Here is a 24,645-nt window from a genome sequence, read left to right on the forward strand (position 1 = left end):
TTATAAAGTGATATCACTCACCATCAATTACGGCTTTACCAGGGGGGTGAAGTGCCGACTATTTACTCATATATACTGAAGGAGCCGGTGGGGACGCCGGGGTCCCAGCAGCAATTTATAACAACAATATCCAGCTGGCTCCGCCGCTCCCACAATGCTCTTTGTGTTTAGGAAAAAAATGTTGTTTCCATAACGCAATAAATCTCCGGCCGTCAAGCGAGAGAACAAAAGTTACCAGACGACGATGATCACATCCCGAACCAAGACAAACGGCTCAGCCGCGTCCTATATGTACTGGAGATGGAGCGCCGTGCGGGGACTGCGTGCGAGGGGGCGATGGCGAATACCTGATCCCCAAAAAAGATCCGTCATGTGCTAAACTTTGGGTTACCCCATGTGAAATTTTCTTAAAGGAGTACCATAAAGTTAAACAGATTTGTAAATAACTTCTGTTTAAAAATCTTAATCCTTCCAGTACCTATCAGCTGCTGTATGCTCCACAGGAAGTTCTTTTATTTTAAAATTTCCTTTCTGTCTGAGCACAGTGCTCTCTGCTGACACCTCTGTCCATCTCAGGAACTGTCCAGAGCAGGAGAGGTTTTCTATGGTGATTTGCTCCTACTCTGGACAGTTGCTAAAATGGACAGAGGTGTCAGCAGAGAGCACTGTAGTCAGACAGAAAGGAAATTCAAAAAAGAAAAGAACATCCTGTGGAGCATACAGCAGCTGATAAGTACTGGAAGGGTTAAGATTTTTCAATAGAAGTCATTTACAAATCTGTTTAACTTTCTGACATCTGTTGATTTAAGAAAATGTTTTTTTCCAGTGGAGTACCCCTTTAAATTAAATATATAATAGATGTTAAAAATGGTGTGCAAAATAAAGGGCTAGAGATGTAGCTGGTATAGTGTCAGGAATGATGATAATAATAAATAATAATAATAATAATAATAATAATAATAATAAAATAATAAATAATAAAAATAATAATAATAATACAAATAATAATTAATAATAATAATTAATGATAATTAATAATAATTTATAATAATAAAATGCTAATTAATAATACTAAATAATAATAAATAATAATAATTAATAATAATATATAATAATAATAACATAATTATAATAAATAATAATAAATAATAATAATAATAATGGTATAGTGAAACCTGGTCACTGAGCAGGGCCGTTGCTGCAGAGCCAGTACACTAATACAAGGTAATACAAATATTGCAAATATACGCATAAAAAATTGGATTTAAACCTATTAGATATAATTAAAAGTCAAATGGGATAGAATAAAATATAATAGATGCTGTTACGCCGAGCGCTCCGGGTCCCTGCTCCTCCCCGGAGCGCTCGCGGCGTTTCTCTCCCTGCAGCGCCCCGGTCAGACCCGCTGGCTGGGAGCGCTGCACTGACACTGCCGGCGGGGATGCGATTCGCATAGCGGGACGCGCCCGCGAATCGCATCCCAAGTCACTTACCTGTCCCGGTCCCCGGCTGTCATACTCTGGCGCGCTCGGCTCCGCTCTTTAGGGCGCGCGCGCGCCAGCGCTCTGAGATTTAAAGGGCCAGTGCACCAATGATGGTGCCTGGCCCAATCACCCTGATTAGTTTCCACCTGTGCACTCCCTACTTATACCTCACTTCCCCTGCACTCCCTACTTATACCTCACTTCCCCTGCACTCCCTACTTATACCTCACTTCCTCTGCACTCCCTTGCCGGATCTTGTTGCCTTGTGCCTTGAGAAAGCTTTACTGTGTTACCCATACTGTGTTCCAGACCTCCTGCTATTCCTCCATTGACTACGATCCTTGCCGCCTGCCCCGACCTTCTGCTACGTCCGACCTTGCTCTTGTCTACTCCCTTGTACCGCGCTTATCTCAGCAGTCAGAGAGGTTGAGCCGTTGCCGGTGGATATGACCTGGTTGCTACCGATGCAAGACCATCCCGCTTTGCGGCGGGCTCTGGTGAATACCAGTATTAACTTAGAACCGGTCCACCAACACGGTCCACGCCAATCCCTCTCTGGCACAGAGGATCCACCTCCAGCCAGCCGGCATCGTGACAGATGCCCTTCCGCATATAATGTCCTAGGTATTATACTTGAAGCGCTGACAAATGTATTTATAGTCCAGAGACTGGACCAGTTAGTGCTGTGTATCCATATATTAGTGCAATGCGCAATTTAAAGGTAACCATTCATCAAAAAAAAAACTTTTGATATATTATAGATTAATGTATGCAGAATAACTTTCCAATTACATGTTATTAAAAAATCTGCTTCTTTCTAATTAATTTTCCACTTTGAAGAAATGACCACTAGGGGTCTCCCTACCAGTCACTGTCCAGGGTGCTGAATTATTTTATGGGGTATTCTCAGCTCAATGGGGGGTTCCAATGTTCATCTTCATACATAGTCACCCCTTTATTCAGTTTGCAGCCGCTGCCAGCTACCTAGCCTGCTGATGGGTGAGTGGGGGGCTCATGTGATCCCATTGATGTCCCTGTAATTTGGCTGTTGACTGTCCGGGCATGCTGGGAGTTGTAGTTTTGCAACAGCTGGAGGGGCGCAGGTTGGACACCCTACCCTTAGATTAATGTTCTTCAGTCTAAGAGCTACCGCAACAGCCGGAGAAGCCGCTTTGTTAAAATTACTACGGTAGAAAACTTATTTTTTAAGTCAACTTGAGCCAGAAAGTTAAACAGATTTGTAAATTACTTCTATTAAAAAATCTTTACCCTTCCAGTACTTATTAGCTGCTTAATACTACAGAGGAAATTCTTTTCTTTTTGGAACACAGAGCTCTCTGCTGACATCACGACCACAGTGCTCTCTGCTGACATCCCTGTCCATTTTAGGAACTGTCCAGAGCAGCATATGTTTGCTATGGGGATTTTCTCCTACTCTGGACAGTTCCTAAAATGGACAGATATGTCAGCAGAGAGCACTGTGCTCGTGATGTCAGCAGAGAGCTCTGTGTTCCAAAAAGAAAAGAATTTCCTCTTTTGTATTCAGCAGCTAATAAGTACAGGAAGGATTAAGATTTTTTAATAGAAGAAACTTACAAATCTGTTTAACTTTATGGCTCCAGTTGATTAAAAAAAAAAAGTTTTAAACTGGAGTACCCCTTTAAGAAGTAGAATCTTTTTTTTTGGGTTGTTCTAAAAGACAGCATGACAACACTTCTTGTCCCGTCAGTGTTATCATAGGAACGCCGAATATTGTTCGATATAGCGGTGCTGCTTCTAGACATTCGCCGTTTCCTCGCAACGCCGCCGTTCTGTTTTTATTTACACTGTGTTCTGTTCTGGGTCTTAATTACATTGTATCCAATTTTATGATTCTTTCCCCCATAAAGCCGAGAGATAAGGGGGTCACCGCGGTGACGGAGGATAAGCCGATCCCGCCGCCGTCTCTTTATGACCCTCGTACACAACGCCGCGAATCTTCTGTTAATTAAAAGCGAAGGAAAGAGGGAGGAAAAAACAAGTAAAGTTATAAAGGACGAAAAGATTCACGGCTGAGGAAATGGCGCTTATCTGGGGCCGCGACAAAATAACCGGGGAGGAGATGGACGGAATAACCGCAAAATCATCATCTCCACCGCTGCCATGTGACCAATGTAAATATTATGGGGGATCTGTATATATTATTGGGGAGATGTATATATTATGGGGGAGATGTATATATTATGGGGGAGATGTATATATTATGGGGGAGATGTATATATTATGGGGGAGATGTATATATTATGGGGGATCTGTATATATTATTGGGGAGATGTATATATTATAGGGGAGATGTATATATTATGGAGGAGATGTATATATTATGGAGGAGATGTATATATTATGGGGGAGATGTATATATTATGGAGGAGATGTATATATTATGGAGGAGATGTATATATTATGGAGGAGATGTATATATTATGGAGATGTATATATTATGGGGGAGATGTATATATTATGGGGGAGATGTATATATTATGGAGGAGATGTATATATTATGGGGGAGATGTATATATTATGGGGGAGATGTATATATTATGGGGGAGATGTATATATTATGGGGGAGATGTATATATTATGGGGGAGATGTATATATTATGGGGGAGATGTATATATTATGGGGGAGATGTATATATTATGGGGGAGATGTATATATTATGGAGGAGATGTATATATTATGGAGGAGATGTATATATTATGGGGGAGATGTATATATTATGGAGGAGATGTATATATTATGGGGGATATGTATATATTATGGGGGAGATGTATATATTATGGAGGAGATGTATATATTATGGAGGAGATGTATATATTATGGAGGAGATGTATATATTATGGGGGAGATGTATATATTATGGGGGAGATGTATATATTATGAAGGAGATGTATATATTATGGGGGAGATGTATATATTATGGAGGAGATGTATATATTATGGAGGAGATGTATATATTATGGGGGAGATGTATATATTATGGGGGAGATGTATATATTATGGAGGAGATGTATATATTATGGGGGATATGTATATATTATGGGGGAGATGTATATATTATGGAGGAGATGTATATATTATGGGGGAGATGTATATATTATGGGGGAGATGTATATATTATGGGGGAGATGTATATATTATGGGGGAGATGTATATATTATGGGGGAGATGTATATATTATGGGGGAGATGTATATATTATGGGGGAGATGTATATATTATGGGGGAGATGTATATATTATGGGGGAGATGTATATATTATGGGGGAGATGTATATATTATGGAGGAGATGTATATATTATGGGGGAGATGTATATATTATGGAGGAGATGTATATATTATGGGGGATATGTATATATTATGGGGGAGATGTATATATTATGGAGGAGATGTATATATTATGGAGGAGATGTATATATTATGGAGGAGATGTATATATTATGGGGGAGATGTATATATTATGGGGGAGATGTATATATTATGAAGGAGATGTATATATTATGGGGGAGATGTATATATTATGGAGGAGATGTATATATTATGGAGGAGATGTATATATTATGGGGGAGATGTATATATTATGGGGGAGATGTATATATTATGGAGGAGATGTATATATTATGGGGGATATGTATATATTATGGGGGAGATGTATATATTATGGAGGAGATGTATATATTATGGGGGATATGTATATATTATGGGGGAGATGTATATATTATGGGGGAGATGTATATATTATGGGGGAGATGTATATATTATGGAGGAGATGTATATATTATGGGGGAGATGTATATATTATGGGGGATCTGTATATATTATTGGGGAGATGTATATATTATGGGGGAGATGTATATATTATGGAGGAGATGTATATATTATGGAGGAGATGTATATATTATGGGGGAGATGTATATATTATAGGGGAGATGTATATATTATAGGGGAGATGTATATATTATGGAGGAGATGTATATATTATGGGAGACATGTATATATTATGGGGGAGATGTATATATTATGGGGGAGATGTATATATTATGGAGGAGATGTATATATTATGGAGGAGATGTATATATTATGGAGGAGATGTATATATTATGGGGGAGATGTATATATTATGGGGGAGATGTATATATTATTGGGGAGATGTATATATTATGGGGGAGATGTATATATTATGGAGGAGATGTATATATTATGGGGGAGATGTATATATTATGGGGGATCTGTATATATTATTGGGGAGATGTATATATTATGGGGGAGATGTATATATTATGGGGGATCTGTATATATTATTGGGGAGATGTATATATTATGGGGGAGATGTATATATTATGGAGGAGATGTATATATTATGGAGGAGATGTATATATTATGAGGGAGATGTATATATTATGGGGGAGATGTATATATTATGAAGGAGATGTATATATTATTGGGGAGATGTGTATATATTATGGGGGAGATGTATATATTATGGAGGAGATGTATATATTATAGGAGAGATGTATATATTATGGAGGAGATGTATATATTATGGAGGAGCTGTATATATTATGAGGGAGATGTATATATTATAGAGGAGATGTATATATTATGGGGGAGATGTATATATTATGGAGGAGATGTATATATTATGGAGGAGATGTATATATTATGGAGGAGATGTATATATTATGGGGGAGATGTATATATTATGGGGGAGATGTATATATTATGAGGGAGATGTACATATTATGGAGGAGATGTACATATTATGGGGGAGATGTATATATTATGGAGGAGATGTACATATTATGGAGGAGATGTATATATTATGGGGGAGATGTATATATTATGGGGGAGATGTATATATTATGGAGGAGATGTACATATTATGGGGGAGATGTATATATTATGGGGGAGATGTATATATTATGGAGGAGATGTATATATTATGGGGGAGATGTATATATTATGGAGGAGATGTACATATTATGGAGGAGATGTATATATTATGGGGGAGATGTATATATTATGGGGGAGATGTATATATTATGGGGGAGATGTATATATTATGGGGGAGATGTATATAGTATGGGGGAGATGTATATATTATGGAGGAGATGTATATATTATGGAGGAGATGTATATATTATGGGGGAGATGTATATATTATGGGGGAGATGTATATATTATGGGGGAGATGTATATAGTATGGGGGAGATGTATATAGTATGGGGGAGATGTATATATTATGGAGGAGATGTATATATTATGGAGGATATGTATATATTATGGGGGAGATGTATATATTATGGGGGAGATGTATATATTATGGAGGAGATGTATGTATTATGGAGGAGATGTATGTATTATGGGGGAGATGTATATATTATGGGGGAGATGTACATATTATGGAGGAGATGTACATATTATGGGGGAGATGTATATATTATGGAGGAGATGTACATATTATGGAGGAGATGTATATATTATGGGGGAGATGTATATATTATGGGGGAGATGTATATATTATGGGGGAGATGTATATATTATGGGGGAGCTGTATATATTATGGAGGAGATGTATATATTATGGGGGAGATGTATATATTATGGAGGAGATGTACATATTATGGGGGAGATGTATATATTATGGGGGAGATGTATATATTATGGAGGAGATGTATATATTATGGGGGAGATGTATATATTATGGGGGAGATGTATATATTATGGGGGAGATGTATATATTATGGGGGAGATGTATATATTATGGAGGAGATGTACATATTATGGGGGAGATGTATATATTATGGGGGAGATGTATATATTATGGAGGAGATGTATATATTATGGGGGAGATGTATATATTATGGAGGAGATGTACATATTATGGAGGAGATGTATATATTATGGAGGAGATGTATATATTATGGGGGAGATGTATATATTATGGGGGAGATGTATATATTATGGGGGAGATGTATATATTATGGGGGAGATGTATATATTATGGGGGAGATGTATATAGTATGGGGGAGATGTATATATTATGGAGGAGATGTATATATTATGAGGGAGATGTATATATTATGGAGGAGATGTATATATTATGGAGGAGATGTATATATTATGGGGGATATGTATATATTATGGGGGAGATGTATATATTATGAAGGAGATGTATATATTATGGGGGAGATGTATATATTATGGGGGAGATGTATATATTATGGAGGAGATGTATATATTATGGAGGAGATGTATATATTATGGAGGAGATGTATATATTATGGAGGAGATGAATATATTATGGGGGGAGATGTATATATTATGGAGGAGATGTATATATTATGAGGGAGATGTATATATTATGGGGGAGATGTATATATTATGGAGGAGATGTATATATTATGGGGGAGATGTATATATTATGGGGGAGATGTATATATTATGGGGGATATGTATATATTATGGGGGAGATGTATATATTATGGGGGATATGTATATATTATGGGGGAGATGTAAATATTATGGGGGAGATGTATATATTATGGAGGAGATGTATATATTATGGAGGAGATGTATATATTATGGGGGAGTTGTATATATTATGGGGGAGATGTATATATTATGGAGATGTATATATTATGGAGGAGATGTATATATTATGGGGGAGATGTATATATTATAGAGGAGATGTATATATTATGGGGGAGATGTAGATATTATGGGGGAGATGTATATATTATGGAGGATCTGTATATATTATGGAGGAGATGTATATATTATAGAGGAGATCTATATATTATGGGGGAGCAGTAGATGTCACTGTTATGGGGGAGTTGTAGATGTCATTGTTATGGGGAGCTGTAGATGTCACTGTTATGGGGGATCTGTAGATGTCACTGTTATGGGGGAGCTGTAGATGTCACTTTTATGGGGGAGCTGTAGATGTCACTGTTATGGGGGAGCTATAGATGTCACTGTTATGGGGGAGCTGTAGATGTCACTGTTATGGGGGAGCTGTAGATGTCACTGTTATGGGGGGGCTGTAGATGTCACTGTTATGGGGGGGCTGTAGATGTCACTGTTATGGGGGCACTGTAGATGTCACTGTTATGGAGGAGCTGTAAATGTCATTGTTATGGGGGAGCTGTAGATGTCACTGTTATGGGGGAGCTGTAGATGTCACTGTTATGGGGGAGCTGTAGATGTCACTGTTATGGGGGAGCTGTAGATGTCACTGTTATGGGGGAGCTGTAGATGCCACTGTTATGGGGGAGCTGTAGATGCCACTGTTATGGGGGAGCTGTAGATGTCACTGTTATGGAGGGGCTGTAGATGTCACTGTTATGGGGGAGCTGTAGATGTCACTGTTATGGGGGAGCAATAGATGTCACTGTTATGGGGGAGCTGTAGATGTCATTGTTATGGGGGAGCTGTAGATGTCACTGTCCTGGGGGAGCTGTAGATGTCATTGTTATGGGGGAGCTATAGATGTCATTTTTATGGGGGAGCTGTAGATGTCATTATTTTCGGGGCACTGTAGTTGTCACAGTTATGGGGGAGCTGTAGATGTCATTGTTATGGGAGAGCTGTAGATGTCACTGTTATGGGGGAGCTGTAGATGTCACTGTTATGGAGGGGCTGTAGATGTCACTGTTGTGGGGGAGCTGTAGATGTCACTGTTATGGGGGAGCTGTAGAGGACTCTGTTATTGGGAGCTGTAGATGTCACTGTTATGGGGGAGCTGTAGATGTCATTGTTATGGGGGAGCTGTAGATGTCACTGTTATGGGGGAGCTGTAGATGTCATTGTTATGGGGGAGCTGTAGATGTCACTGTTATGGGGGAGCTGTAGATGTCACTGTAATGGGGGAGCTGTAGATGTCATTGTTATGGGGGAGCTTTAGATGTCATTGTTATGGGGAAGCTGTAGATGTCACTGTTATGTGGGAGATATAGATGTCACTGTTATGGGGGCGCTGTAGATGTCACTGTTATGGGGGAGCTGTAGATGTCACTGTTATGGGGGAGCTGTAGATGTCATTGTTATGGGGGCACTGTAGATGTCACTGTTATGGAGGTGCTGTAGATGTCATTGTTATGGGGGATCTGTAGATGACACTGATATGGGGGAGCTGTAGATGTCATTGTTATGGGGGAGCTGTAGATGTCATTGTTATGGGCGGAGCTGTAGATGTCACTGTTATGGGGGAGCTGTATATGTCATTGTTATGGGGGGACTGTAGATGTCACTGTTATGGGGGAGCTGTAGATGTCATTGTTATGGGGGAGCTATAGATGTCATTTTTATGGGGGAGCTGTAGATGTCACTGTTAAGGGGGAGCTGTAGATGTCATTATTTTGGGGGCACTGTAGTTGTCACAGTTATGGGAGAGCTGTAGATGTCACTGTTATGGGGGAGCTGTAGATGTCAATGTTATGGGGGAGCTGTAGATGTCACTGTTATGGGGGAGCAATAGATGTCACTGTTATGGGGGAGCTGTAGATGTCATTGTTATGGGGGAGCTGTAGATGTCACTGTCCTGGGGGAGCTGTAGATGTCATTGTTATGGGGGAGCTATAGATGTCATTTTTATGGGGGAGCTGTAGATGTCATTATTTTCGGGGCACTGTAGTTGTCACAGTTATGGGGGAGCTGTAGATGTCATTGTTATGGGAGAGCTGTAGATGTCACTGTTATGGGGGAGCTGTAGATGTCACTGTTATGGAGGGGCTGTAGATGTCACTGTTGTGGGGGAGCTGTAGATGTCACTGTTATGGGGGAGCTATAGATGCCACTGTTATGGGGAGCTGTAGATGTCATTGTTATGGGGGAGCTGTAGATGTCATTGTTAAGGGGAGCTGTAGATGCCACTGTTATGGGGGAGCTGTAGATGTCATTGTTATGGGGGAGCTGTAGATGTCATTGTTATGGGGGAGCTGTAGATGCCACTGTTATGGGGGAGCTGTAGATGCCACTGTTATGGGGGAGCTGTAGATGTCATTGTTCTGGGGGAACTGTAGATGTCACTGTTATGGGGGAGCTGTAGATGTCACTGTTATGGGGGATCTGTAGATGTCACTGTTATGGGGGAGCTGTAGATGTCACTTTTATGGGGGAGCTGTAGATATCACTGTTGTGGGGGAGCTGTAGATGTCATTGTTATGGGGGAGCTGTAGATGTCACTGTTATGGGGGGGGGCTGTAGATGTCACTGTTATGGGGCGGGCTGTAGATGTCACTGTTATGGGGGCGGCTGTAGATGTCACTGTTATGGGGGAGCTGTAGATGTCATTGTTATGGGGGAGCTGTAGATGTCACTGTTATGGGGTAGCTGTAGATGTCACTGTTATGGGGGAGCTGTAGATGTCACTGTTATGGGGGAGCTGTAGATGTCACTGTTATGGGGGAGCTGTAGATGTCACTGTTATGGGGGAGCTGTAGATGTCACTGTTATGGGGAGCTGTAGATGTCACTGTTATGGGGGAGCTGTAGAGGACTCTGTTATTGGGAGCTGTAGATGTCACTGTTATGGGGGAGCTGTAGATGTCATTGTTATGGGGGAGCTGTAGATGTCACTGTTATGGGGGAGCTGTAGATGTCACTGTTATGGGGGAGCTGTAGATGTCATTGTTATGGGGGAGCTGTAGATGTCACTGTTATTGGGGAGCTGTAGATGTCACTGTAATGGGGGAGCTGTAGATGTCAATGTTATGGGGAAGCTGTAGATGTCATTGTTATGGGGGAGCTGTAGATGTCACTGTAATGGGGGAGCTGTAGATGTCAATGTTATGGGGAAGCTGTAGATGTCATTGTTATGGGGACACTGTAGATGTCACTGTTATGTGGGAGCTATAGATGTCACTGTTATGGGGGAGCTGTAGATGTAATTGTTATGGGGGAGCTGTAGATGTCACTGTTATGGGGAGCTTTAGATGTCACTGTTATGGGGGCACTGTAGATGTCACTGTTATGGGGGTGCTGTAGATGTCATTGTTATGGGGGATCTGTAGATGACACTGTTATGGGGGAGCTGTAGATGTCATTGCTATGGGGGAGCTGTAGATGTCATTGTTATGGGCGGAGCTGTAGATGTCACTGTTATGGGGGAGCTGTATATGTCATTGTTATGGGGGGACTGTAGATGTCACTGTTATGGGGGAGCTGTAGATGTCATTGTTATGGGGGAGCTATAGATGTCATTTTTATGGGGGAGCTGTAGATGTCACTGTTAAGGGGGAGCTGTAGATGTCATTATTTTGGGGGCACTGTAGTTGTCACAGTTATGGGGGAGCTGTAGATGTCACAGTTATGGGGGATCTGTAGATGTCACTGTTATTGGGGAACTGTAGATGTCATTGTTATGGGAGAGCTGTAGATGTCACTGTTATGGGGGAGCTGTAGATGTCATTGTTATGGGGGAGCTGTAGATGTCACTGTTATGGGGGAGCTATAGATGCCACTGTTATGGGGGAGCTGTAGATGTCATTGTTATGGGGGAGCTGTAGATGTCACTGTTCTGGGGGAACTGTAGATGTCACTGTTATGGATGAGCTGTAGATGTCATTGTTATGGGGGAGCTGTAGATGTCATTGTTAAGGGGCAGCAGTAGATGTCATTGTTATGGGGACACTGTAGACGTCACTGTTACGGGGGAGCTGTAGATGTCATTGTTAAGGGGCAGCAGTAGATGTCATTGTTAAGGGGGCACTGTAGTTGTCACAGTTATGGGGGAGCTGTAGATGTCACTGTTATGGGGGAGCTGTATATGTTACTGTTATAGGGGAGCTGTAGATGTCACTGTTATGGGGGAGCTGTAGATGTCACTGTTATGGGGGAGCTGTAGTTGTCACTGTTATTGGGGAACTGTAGATGTCATTGTTATGGGAGAGCTGTAGATGTCACTGTTATGGGGGAGCTGTAGATGTCATTGTTATGGGAGAGCTGTAGATGTCACTGTTATGGGGGAGCTGTAGATGTCATTGTTATGGGGGAGCTGTAAATGTCACTGTTATGGGGGAGCTATAGATGCCACTGTTATGGGGGAGCTGTAGATGTCATTGTTATGGGGGAGCTGTAGATGTCACTGTTATGGGGGAGCTGTAGATGTCATTGTTAAGGGGCAGCAGTAGATGTCATTGTTAAGGGGGCACTGTAGTTGTCACAGTTATGGGGGAGCTGTAGATGTCACTGTTATGGGGGAGCTGTAGATGTCACTGTTATAGGGGAGCTGCAGATGTCACTGTTATGGGGGAGCTGTAGATGTCACTGTTATGGGGGAGCTGTAGTTGTCACTGTTATGGGGGAGCTGTAGATGTCACTGTTATGGGGGAGCTGTAGAGGACTCTGTTATGGGGGAGCTGTAGATGTCATTGTTATGGTGGAGCTGTAGATGTCACTGTTATGGGGGAGCTGTAGATGTCATTGTTATGGGGGAGCTGTAGATGTCACTGTTATGGGGGAGCTGTAGATGTCACTGTAATGGGGGAGTTATAGATGTCATGGTTATGGGGGAGCTGTAGATGTCATTGTTGTGGGGAAGCTGTATATGTCATTGTTATGGGGGAGCTGTAGATGTCACTGTTATGGGGGAGCTATAGATGTCACTGTTATGGGGGAGCTGTAGATGTCATTGTTATGGGGGAGCTGTAGATGTCACTGTAATGGGGGAGTTATAGATGTCATTGTTATGGGGGAGCTGTAGATGTCATTGTTATGGGGAAGCTGTAGATGTCATTGTTATGGGGACACTGTAGATGTCACTGTTATGGGGGAGCTATAGATGTCACTGTTATGGGGGAGCTATAGATGTCTATGTTATGGGGGAGCTGTAGATGTCACTGTTATGGGGGAGTTGTAGATGTCATTGTTATGGGGGCACTGTAGATGTCACTGTTACGGGGGTGCTGTAGATGTCATTGTTATGGGGGATCTGAGATGACACTGATATGGGGGAGCTGTAGATGTCATTGTTATGGGGGAGCTGTAGATGTCATTGTTATGGGCGGATTTGTCGATGTCATTGTTATGGGGGAGCTGTAGATGTCATTGTTCTGGGGGAACTGTAGATGTCACTGTTATGGATGAGCTGTAGATGTCACTGTTATGGATGAGCTGTAGATGTCATTGTTATGGGGGCACTGTAGATGTCACTGTTACGGGGGAGCTGTAGATGTCATTGTTAAGGGGCAGCAGTAGATGTCATTGTTAAGGGGGCACTGTAGTTGTCGCAATTATGGGGGAGCTGTAGATGTCACTGTTATGGGGGAGCTGTAGATGTCACTGTTATGGGGGAGCTGTAGATGTCACTGTTATGGGGGAGCTGTAGATGTCACTGTTATGGGGGAGCTGTAGATGTCACTGTTATGGGGGAGCTGTAGTTGTCACTGTTATGGGGGAGCTGTAGATGTCACTGTTATGGGGGAGCTGTAGAGGACTCTGTTATGGGGAGCTGTAGATGTCATTATTATGGGGGCACTGTAGATGTCACTGTTATGGGGGTGCTGTAGATGTCATTGTTATGGGGGATTTGTAGATGACACTGATATGGGGGAGCTGTAGATGTCATTGTTATGGGGGAGCTGTAGATGTCATTGTTATGGGCGGAGCTGTAGATGTCACTGTTATGGGGGGACTGTAGATGTCACTGTTATGGGGGAGATGTAGATGTCATTGTTATGGGGGAGCTATAGATGTCATTTTTATAGGGGAGCTGTAGATGTCACTGTTAAGGGGGAGCTGTAGATGTCATTATTTTGGGGCACTGTAGTTGTCACAGTTATGGGGGAGCTGTAGATGTCACTGTTATTGGGGAGCTGTAGATGTCATTGTTATTTGAGAGCTGTAGATGTCACTGTTATGGGGGAGCTGTAGATGTCAATGTTATGGGGGAGCTGTAGATGTCACTGTTATGGGGGAGCTGTAGATGTCATTGTTAAGGGGCAGCAGTAGATGTCATTGTTAAGGGGGCACTGTAGTTGTCACAGTTATGGGGGAGCTGTAGATGTCACTGTTATGGGGGAGCTGTAGATGTCACTGTTATAGGGGAGCTGCAGATGTCACTGTTATGGGGGAGCTGTAGATGTCACTGTTATGGGGGAGCTGTAGTTGTCACTGTTATGGGGGAGCTGTAGATGTCACTGTTATGGGGGAGCTGTAGAGGACTCTGTTATGGGGGAGCTGTAGATGTCATTGTTATGGTGGAGCTGTAGATGTCACTGTTATGGGGGAGCTGTAGATGTCATTGTTATGGGGGAGCTGTAGATGTCACTGTTATGGGGGAGCTGTAGATGTCACTGTAATGGGGGAGTTATAGATGTCATGGTTATGGGGGAGCTGTAGATGTCATTGTTGTGGGGAAGCTGTATATGTCATTGTTATGGGGGAGCTGTAGATGTCACTGTTATGGGGGAGCTATAGATGTCACTGTTATGGGGGAGCTGTAGATGTCATTGTTATGGGGGAGCTGTAGATGTCACTGTAATGGGGGAGTTATAGATGTCATTGTTATGGGGGAGCTGTAGATGTCATTGTTATGGGGAAGCTGTAGATGTCATTGTTATGGGGACACTGTAGATGTCACTGTTATGGGGGAGCTATAGATGTCACTGTTATGGGGGAGCTATAGATGTCTATGTTATGGGGGAGCTGTAGATGTCACTGTTATGGGGGAGTTGTAGATGTCATTGTTATGGGGGCACTGTAGATGTCACTGTTACGGGGGTGCTGTAGATGTCATTGTTATGGGGGATCTGAGATGACACTGATATGGGGGAGCTGTAGATGTCATTGTTATGGGGGAGCTGTAGATGTCATTGTTATGGGCGGATTTGTCGATGTCATTGTTATGGGGGAGCTGTAGATGTCATTGTTCTGGGGGAACTGTAGATGTCACTGTTATGGATGAGCTGTAGATGTCACTGTTATGGATGAGCTGTAGATGTCATTGTTATGGGGGCACTGTAGATGTCACTGTTACGGGGGAGCTGTAGATGTCATTGTTAAGGGGCAGCAGTAGATGTCATTGTTAAGGGGGCACTGTAGTTGTCGCAATTATGGGGGAGCTGTAGATGTCACTGTTATGGGGGAGCTGTAGATGTCACTGTTATGGGGGAGCTGTAGATGTCACTGTTATGGGGGAGCTGTAGATGTCACTGTTATGGGGGAGCTGTAGATGTCACTGTTATGGGGGAGCTGTAGTTGTCACTGTTATGGGGGAGCTGTAGATGTCACTGTTATGGGGGAGCTGTAGAGGACTCTGTTATGGGGAGCTGTAGATGTCATTATTATGGGGGCACTGTAGATGTCACTGTTATGGGGGTGCTGTAGATGTCATTGTTATGGGGGATTTGTAGATGACACTGATATGGGGGAGCTGTAGATGTCATTGTTATGGGGGAGCTGTAGATGTCATTGTTATGGGCGGAGCTGTAGATGTCACTGTTATGGGGGGACTGTAGATGTCACTGTTATGGGGGAGATGTAGATGTCATTGTTATGGGGGAGCTATAGATGTCATTTTTATAGGGGAGCTGTAGATGTCACTGTTAAGGGGGAGCTGTAGATGTCATTATTTTGGGGCACTGTAGTTGTCACAGTTATGGGGGAGCTGTAGATGTCACTGTTATTGGGGAGCTGTAGATGTCATTGTTATTTGAGAGCTGTAGATGTCACTGTTATGGGGGAGCTGTAGATGTCAATGTTATGGGGGAGCTGTAGATGTCACTGTTATGGGGGAGCTATAGATGTCACTGTTATGGGGGAGCTGTAGATGTCATTGTTATGGGGGAGCTGTAGATGTCACTATTCTGGGGGAGCTGTAGATGTCATTGTTATGGGGGAGCTGTAGATGTCATTATTTTCGGGGCACTGTAGTTGTCACAGTTATGGGGGAGCTGTAGATGTCATTGTTATGGGGGAGCTGTAGATGTCACTGTTATGGGGGAGCTGTAGTTGTCACAGTTATGGGGGAGCTGTAGATGTCATTGTTATGGGAGAGCTGTAGATGTCACTGTTATGGGGGAGCTGTAGATGTCATTGTTATGGGGGAGCTGTAGATGTCACTGTTATGGGGGAGCTATAGATGCCACAGTTATGGGGGAGCTGTAGATGTCATTGTTATGGGGGAGCTGTAGATGTCATTGTTATGGTGAGCTGTAGATGCCACTGTTATGGGGGAGCTGTAGATGTCATTGTTATGGGGGAGCTGTAGATGTCATTGTTATGGGGGAGCTGTAGATGCCACTGTTATGGGGGAGCTGTAGATGTCACTGTTACCGGGGGAACTGTAGATGTCACTGTTATGGATGAGCTGTAGATGTCACTGTTATGGGGGCACTGTAGATGTCACTGTTACCGGGGAGCTGTAGATGTCATTGTTAAGGGGCAGCAGTAGATGTCATTGTTTTGGGGGCACTGTAGTTGTCGCAATTATGGGGGAGCTGTAGATGTCATTGTTATTGGGGCGCTGTAGATGTCACTGTTATGGGGGAGCTGTAGATGTCACTGTTATGGGGCACTGTAGATGTCATTGTTATGGGGGAGCTGTAGATGTCACTGTTATGGGAGAGCTGTAGATGTCACTGTTATGGGGGAGCTGTAGATGTCACTGTTATAGGGGAGCTGTAGATGTCACTGTTATGGGGGAGCTGTAGATGTCACTGTTATGGGGGAGCTGTAGATGTCACTCTTATGGGGGCACTGTAGATGTCATTGTTATGGGGGAGCTGTAGATGTCATTGTTATGGGGGAGCTGTAGATGTCACTGTTATGGGGAAGCTGTAGATGTCACTGTTATGGGGGAGCTGTGGATGTCACTGTTATGGGGGAGCTGTAGATGTCACTGTTATGGGGGCGCTGTAGTTGTCACAGTTATGGGGGAGCTGTAGATGTCACTGTTATGGGGGAGCTGTAGATGTCACTGTTATGGGGGAGCTGTAGATGTCACTGTTATGAATGAGCTGTAGATGTCACTGTTATGGGGGAGCTGTAGATGTCACTGTTATGGGGGAGCTGTAGAGGACACTGTTATGGGGAGCTATAGATGTCATTGTTATGGGGGAGCTGTAGATGTCACTGTTATGGGGAGCTGTAGATGTCACTGTTATGGGGGAGCTGTAGATGTCACTGTTATGGGGGAGCTGTAGATGTCACTGTTATGGGGGAGCTGTAGATGTCATTGTTATGGGGGAGCTGTAGATGTCATTGTTATGGGGGAGCTGTAGAGGTCACTGTTATGGGGTATCTGTAGATGTCACTGTTATGGATGAGCTGTAGATGTCATTGTTATGGGGGAGCTGTAGATGTCACTGTTATGGGGGAGCTGTAGATGTCACTGTTATGGGGGAGCTGTAGATGTCATTGTTATGGAGGAGCTGTAGATGTCACTGTTATGGGGGAGCTGTAGATGTCATTGTTGTGGGGGAGCTGTAGATGTCACTGTTACGGGGGAGCTGTAGATGTCATTGTTATGGGGAGCTGCAGATGTCATTGTTATGGGGGAGCTGTAGATGTCATTGTAATGGGGGCACTGTAGATGTCATTGTTATGGGGGAGCAGTAGATGTCACTGTTATGGGGGCACTGTAGATGTCATTGTTATGGATGAGTTGTAGATGTCATTGTTATGGGAGAGCTGTAGATGTTACTGTTATGGGGAGCTGTAGATGTCATTGTTATTGGGGCGCTGTAGATGTCACTGTTATGGGGGCACTGTAGATGTCACTGTTATGGGGGCACTGTAGATGTCACTGTTATGGGGGCACTGTAGATGCCATTGTTATGGGGGCACTGTAGATGTCACTGTTATGGGGGCACTGTAGATATCACTGTTATGGGGGAGCTGTAGACGTCAATGATATGGGGTAGATGTAGATGTAACTGTTATGGGGGAGCTGTAGATGTCACTGTTATGGGGGAGCTGTAGATGTCACTGTTATGGGGGAGCTGTAGATGTCACTGTTATGAGGGAGCTGTAGATGTCATTGTTATGGGGGAGCTGTAGATGTCACTGTTATGAGGGAGCTGTAGATGTCATTGTTATGGGGGAGCTGTAGATGTCACTGTTATGAGGGAGCTGTAGATGTCACTGTTATGAGGGAGCTGTAGATGTCATTGTTATGGGGGAGCTGTAGATGTCACTGTTATGAGGGAGCTGTAGATGTCACTGTTATGGGGGAGCTGTAGATGTCACTGTTATGAGGGAGCTGTAGATGTCATTGTTATGGGGGAGCTGTAGATGTCACTGTTATGAGGGAGCTGTAGATGTCACTGTTATGGGGGAGCAGTAGATGTCAATGTTATGGGGGCACTGTAGATGTCACTGTTATACAAAGTTGCTTTTTACTGTGTGATCCAATGATGCGGCTGTATAGAGTTAACTGAACCCTTCAGCTCTGCTACATCTGCCCGGCCCGGCTGTCTGGATCGCTGGTTATTGTGGCGGTGGCTCGCTGTGCGCCGGTCTGAATTGACACGCCATGAATACAAAGCGAGACACGACACGGTAGGCGCCTCTAATTGTCCTTCCTAACAATGGGAGACGCTGTGGGAGGACACCGGCCCCGTACTCGCCACATCCTCTGAATATTTATCACCGCCACAGCCGACACCGCGCCTTTCAACTTTCTCTCATTCCAGCAGATCCCTCAGTTCTGGGACGACGTTCCCTGTAGAATGTGACATAAAGGAATGTGAGGTCCATCAGAGAGGGACACGCTGAAATCATGGGGCCCGCAGGATCAGCAGGGGCCCGATCGTGAACCCCCAGTGAAGGATATAGCATTTTGTACTTTTCTGCCCCATTACTGAAACCACCTAAATCCACTTGTTTTGCTCCGTACTACAATCCCCAGAATGCATTGCTCTCCCTCAGCTCTGTATAGTCCTTCCACCCTGCCCACTCCCCTCCTGCCAGTCCACACCCAGAGCTGCTGCAGAACACAGCCATCTGCAGCAGCTGCTGTAATCATTCTCTGTCTGCTCCTCTGCCTGTGACACACCTCCCAACCATCCCAGATCCAGCGGGAAATTCAGGCTTTTCAGGTAATGTCCCGCCGTCCAGGAACGGTGCCTACATGTAACACATTTAACTGTAAATGTCTCCTGATAAAGTCCCTATCGATAAAATGGACATTTGCATTGGTTTCTTGCCCTGTCAATCACTCTTGTACCCGCCGGCTGCATTAAGCTGTCAGTCACAAGAGGCCAAACTCTTCCTTTGTGTGACATCATCAGACGCCGGGTCACAGAGGAAGAAGGGATAGTTTCCTACATTGGTTTCTTTTTCTGTTTTCTTTCTGCCTACCTAATATGGGAGACTATATACTCCCTACCTAATATGGGAGACTATACACTCCCTACCTAATATGGGAGACTATACATTCCCTACCTAATATGGGAGACTATATATTCCCTACCTAATATGGGAGACTATATATTCCCTACCTAATATGTGAGACTATATACTCCCTACCTAATATGGGAGACTATATACTCTCTACCTAATATGGGTGACTATATACTTCCTAACTAATATGGGAGACTATAAACTTCCTATCTAATATGGGAGACTATAAACTTCCTACCTAATATGGCAGGCGATCTACTACCTACAAAGCTGTATTGGGGGGGGGGGGGTATACCTACTACCTACATAGCTTATATGGGGATATACATACAGGAGGCAGCTATTGGGGGGCCCAATCTACTTGGGGCACCTATGAAACAGTGGAAGCAACAAGAAGGGACCTGTCAACCTACTGGTTCTCTCCAGTAGGTAGACAGGTCCCTTCTTGTAGTTTCCCCTATTATGTAGGTACCCCTACGTAATGTGGGGGCCCTACTGACTCTTCTCCAACCCACTTATCTGCCCACTCATTGGGCACTATAGGTTTTGGAAAAGTATAAAGCCTAATATGGTTTTTCCAGCAGGTTGCGCAGAGACAAGTCCTAGCTGGAAGAAATCAAAATAGGCAAATTAACTAATCCAGTCAGAGAAGACATCACCTGTGAGTCACCGGATGTAAATGCACTGTAATCACTTATACTGCACTGTAATCACTTATATGGTCTAATGGTGTTAAAGAGGTTTTTCCATTCCACATGTGTGGATCTGGCTGAAGGTGGGGGTAGGGGGCGTGGCTTGTCTGAATTGGCTCCCAGAAAAAAGTTGGTATGCCAGCCCATCCTCAGGATCATCAGTGGTGCCAGCCCATCCTCAGGATCATCAGTGGTGCCAGCCCATCCTCAGGAACAGCAATGGTGCCAGCCCATCCTCAGGATCAGCAGTGATGCCAGCCCATCCACAGGATCAGCAGTGGTGCCATCCCATCCACAGGATCAGCAGTGATGCCAGCCTGTCCTCAGGATGAGCAGTGGTGCCAGCCCATCCTCAGGGTCAGCAGTGATGCCAGCCCATCCTCAGGATCAGCAATGGTGCCAGCCCATCCTCAGGATCAGCAGTGGTGCCAGCCCATCCTCAGGATCAGCAGTGGTGCCAGCCCATCCTCAGGATCAGCAGTGGAGCTAGCCCGTCCTCAGGATCAGCAGTGATGCCAGCCCATCCTCAGGAACAGCAATGGTGCCAGCCCATCCTCAGGATCAGCAGTGATGCCAGCCCATCCACAGGATCAGCAGTGGTGCCATCCCATCCTCAGGATCAGCAGTGATGCCAGCCCGTCCTCAGGATGAGAAGTGGTGCCAGCCCATCCTCAGGGTCAGCACTGATGCCAGCCCATCCTCAGGATCAGCAATGGTGCCAGCCCATCCTCAGGATCAGCAGTGGTGCCAGCCCATCCTCAGGATCAGCAGTGGTGCTAGCCCATCCTCAGGATCAGCAGTGGTGCCAGCCCGTCCTCAGGATGAGCAGTGATGCCAGCCCGTCCTCAGGATGAGCAGTGGTGCCAGCCCATCCTCAGGATCAGCAGTGATGCCAGCCCATCCTCAGGATCAGCAAAGGTGCCAGCCCATCCTCAAGATCAGCAGTGGTGCCAGCCCATCCTCAAGATCAGCAGTGGTGCCAGCCCATCCTCAGGATCAGCAGTGGTGCCAGCCCATGCTCAGGATCAGTAGTGGTGCCAGCCCATCCTCAGGATCAGCAGTGGTGCCAGCCCATCTTCAGGATCAGCAGTGGTGCCAGCCCATGCTAAGGATCAGTAGTGCTGCCAGCACCTCCTCGGGATCAGCAATGATGCCAGCCCATCCTCAGGATCAGCAGAGTAAGCCCTTCTTCAGCACAGGCGGTGCAACCCACCCTCAGGGGCCTATTATCCTAGTCGTGAAGAATTATTTGGGCACTACTTGTTTTCGGTTACTGCCAGTGTTCAGGGTGCCCCCTTTATAAGCCGAGGAGGTGCCAATACAGAACATCCTCATCCCTGAGCTCAATAATGGCCGACAACAAGAAGCCGAACTCAGGACATAACTCGGCAGCGTCTTGTGGTTAAGCCTCGGATTAGAAATGAATTCCTTCAGATCTGGAAGATTAACGTCGGAATAAACACTGACACACCGCGCCAAATCCTGCAAAACCCGGAAAACGATGGTGAAACAACACGTGTTAACCCTTTCATGGACTGAGAATAGACATCCATGGCGGGCACTAAGAGTCTGGTGATGGCTCCTGAGGAAGCGGTACTGGCAGCCATGGTGGGGGCTCTTCTATGTGCAGGGTCCCGGGGCCCATCTACAAGCTGCTGTAGAAAGAAGCCAGAAAGCTAAATCCTCATCCGTTATCGGGAGTTAAATTTGTCTAATGTATCACATTGTTATTGCACTGCTATGTATGCAAACACTAAGGAGTTAAGTGGTGCCAGGGTTAACGCTCTACTGCCACCACTGGTGGAACTAGGTAAAAAGGCCTGAAAATTGGGTCCCATGACCTTCTCTCAGAGTTGATTCTATCTAGATGCTGCTAGAAGGTTCTAAGTAAGGAGTCTCCTAAGTTGGTTAATGGATCCTTGGGTATCAGACCAATTGATCACAGAATGGACCAATTGGGCTGGTTAAAGGATTCTTAGGGATCAAACCACTTGGAGGATCAAACTGGTTGGTTGAGGGAACCTTGTGGATCAAATGGATTGGATGAGGGATCATTTGGGAAAAAAGGGTTGATTGAGGGATCAAAAGGGTTGGTTGTTGGATCTTTGGTAACCAATCTGATTGATGAAGGAAGAAATAGAATGGGTTGGCTACAGTCGGTTACAGAATGTTTGTAGATCAAATAAGTTGGGTATGGGATCGATCGGGTTCCATACAAATAGGTAAGGGATCCTTAGGGCTCCATAGGGTTGGTTGAGAGATTTTTGGAGCTGCATGGGACTGAAAAGCAATCCTTGAGGACACTTTCTGTTGGTTGAGGGGTCCTTTGTGATCAAATGGGTTGGGTACGGGATCCATCGGGTTCCATACAGTTAGGTGAGGAATCCTTGGGGTATTATAGGGTTGGTTGAGGGATCTTTTGGGATTAATGGGGCTGGCTGAGGCGTCCTTGAGGAACCATTCTGTTGGTTGAGGGGACCTTGGGGATTAAATGGGTTGGATGAGGGGCCATTTGGGATAAAATAGGTTGACTGAGGAATACTTAGGGATCAAAAGGGCTCTTATGAGATCAGTTGGTCGGGATCCTTAGAGACCATATGATGGATTCTTAGGGATCACTCATGCTGGTTTAGGGATTCTTAGGAGTCTTCTGATTGGTTGGGGTAACTATTTTTAATATGTCAGATTTGTATATCAGTTTAGTTACTTCCACCATGTCAGAGCCCAAACCCCAGCAGGTGCCGGGACCGGCAGGTGAGAAGCCATTTTGTCTTCTCTTATGGTCAGGGGAGAGCGGACTCACTTATCTTCCACAGGAACTAACACACTGAGACGCTTCCATACCACATGAAATAGCAGCTGTGCGCAGTAAATTGGATCCAGATGATGTGCAGCCGCCATGAGGACCGCCACTCAGAGCCCACCGGGGGACTCACTTACTGCTGATGGATGTTGTGCTGGAATCTCACAAAGTCTTCTGGCTCTGGCTAAAGATGAAACGTTTCCTTCTCAGGTGCCGAGAACATCTTTCCCTCATCACATCTAAGGGTCATTGGCTGGGATTTTTTTTCTTTTTTAATAGGGAACTCTAGATGTCATAGTCATCACGTGACTGATTAATCTTGTTACAATGTATCAGTGCTGGCTATCTTCTGTGAACGGCTGAAAGTTTGTTACAATGTACTGGTTCAGCTCTGTTCTTCCCAGGTGCCGAGAAACATAGTATCCTCATCACATCTAAGAGTCATTTGAACTCTAGGTTTTCTAGTCATCATGTGACTGATTAACTTTGTTACATTGTATCAGTGCTGGCTATCCTTGATGAACTTCTGAAAGTTTGTTGCAATGTACCGGTTCAGCTCTGTTCTGCCCATGTGCCGAGAAACATCTTCTCCTCATCACATCTAAGAGTCAATTTAACTCTAGGTTTCCTAGTCATCACGTAACTGTTTACCATTGTTACAATGTATCAGTGCTGGCTATCCTCGGTGAACTGCTGAGAGTTTGTTACAATGTACTGGTTCAGCTCTGTTCTTCCCAGGTGCCGAGAAGCATCTTCTCATCACATCTAATTGTCATTGGAACTCTAGGGTTACTAGTCATCATGTGATTAATTAACATTGTTACAATTTCTCAGTCCTGGCTATCCTCCGTGAACTGATGAGAGTTTGTTACAATGTATTGGTTCAAGGATCTCCAGCTGTGTCCTTCACAGGTGCCGAAGACGCTGGGGAACATCTCCTCATCACATCTAAAAGTCATTTAAACTCAAGATTTCCAAGTCATCACGTGACTGATTACCATTCTTATAATGTATCAGTGCTGGTGATCCTCGGTGAACTGCTGATAGTTTGTTACAATGTACTGGTTCAAGGATCTCCAGCTGTGTCCTTCACAGGTGCCTAAGACGCTGAAGAACATCTTCTCATCATAACATCTAATGGTCATTGGAACTCTAGGGTTCCAAGTCATTACGTTACTAATTAACCTTGTTACAATTTATCAGTGGTGGCTATCCTCTGTGAACTGCTGAGAGTTTGTTACAATGTACTGGTTCAAGGATCTCCAGCTGTGTCCTTCACAGGTG

Source organism: Hyla sarda, chromosome 1 (assembly GCF_029499605.1).
Source record: "Hyla sarda isolate aHylSar1 chromosome 1, aHylSar1.hap1, whole genome shotgun sequence".
In the NCBI taxonomy this organism is placed as follows: Eukaryota; Metazoa; Chordata; class Amphibia; order Anura; family Hylidae; genus Hyla; species Hyla sarda.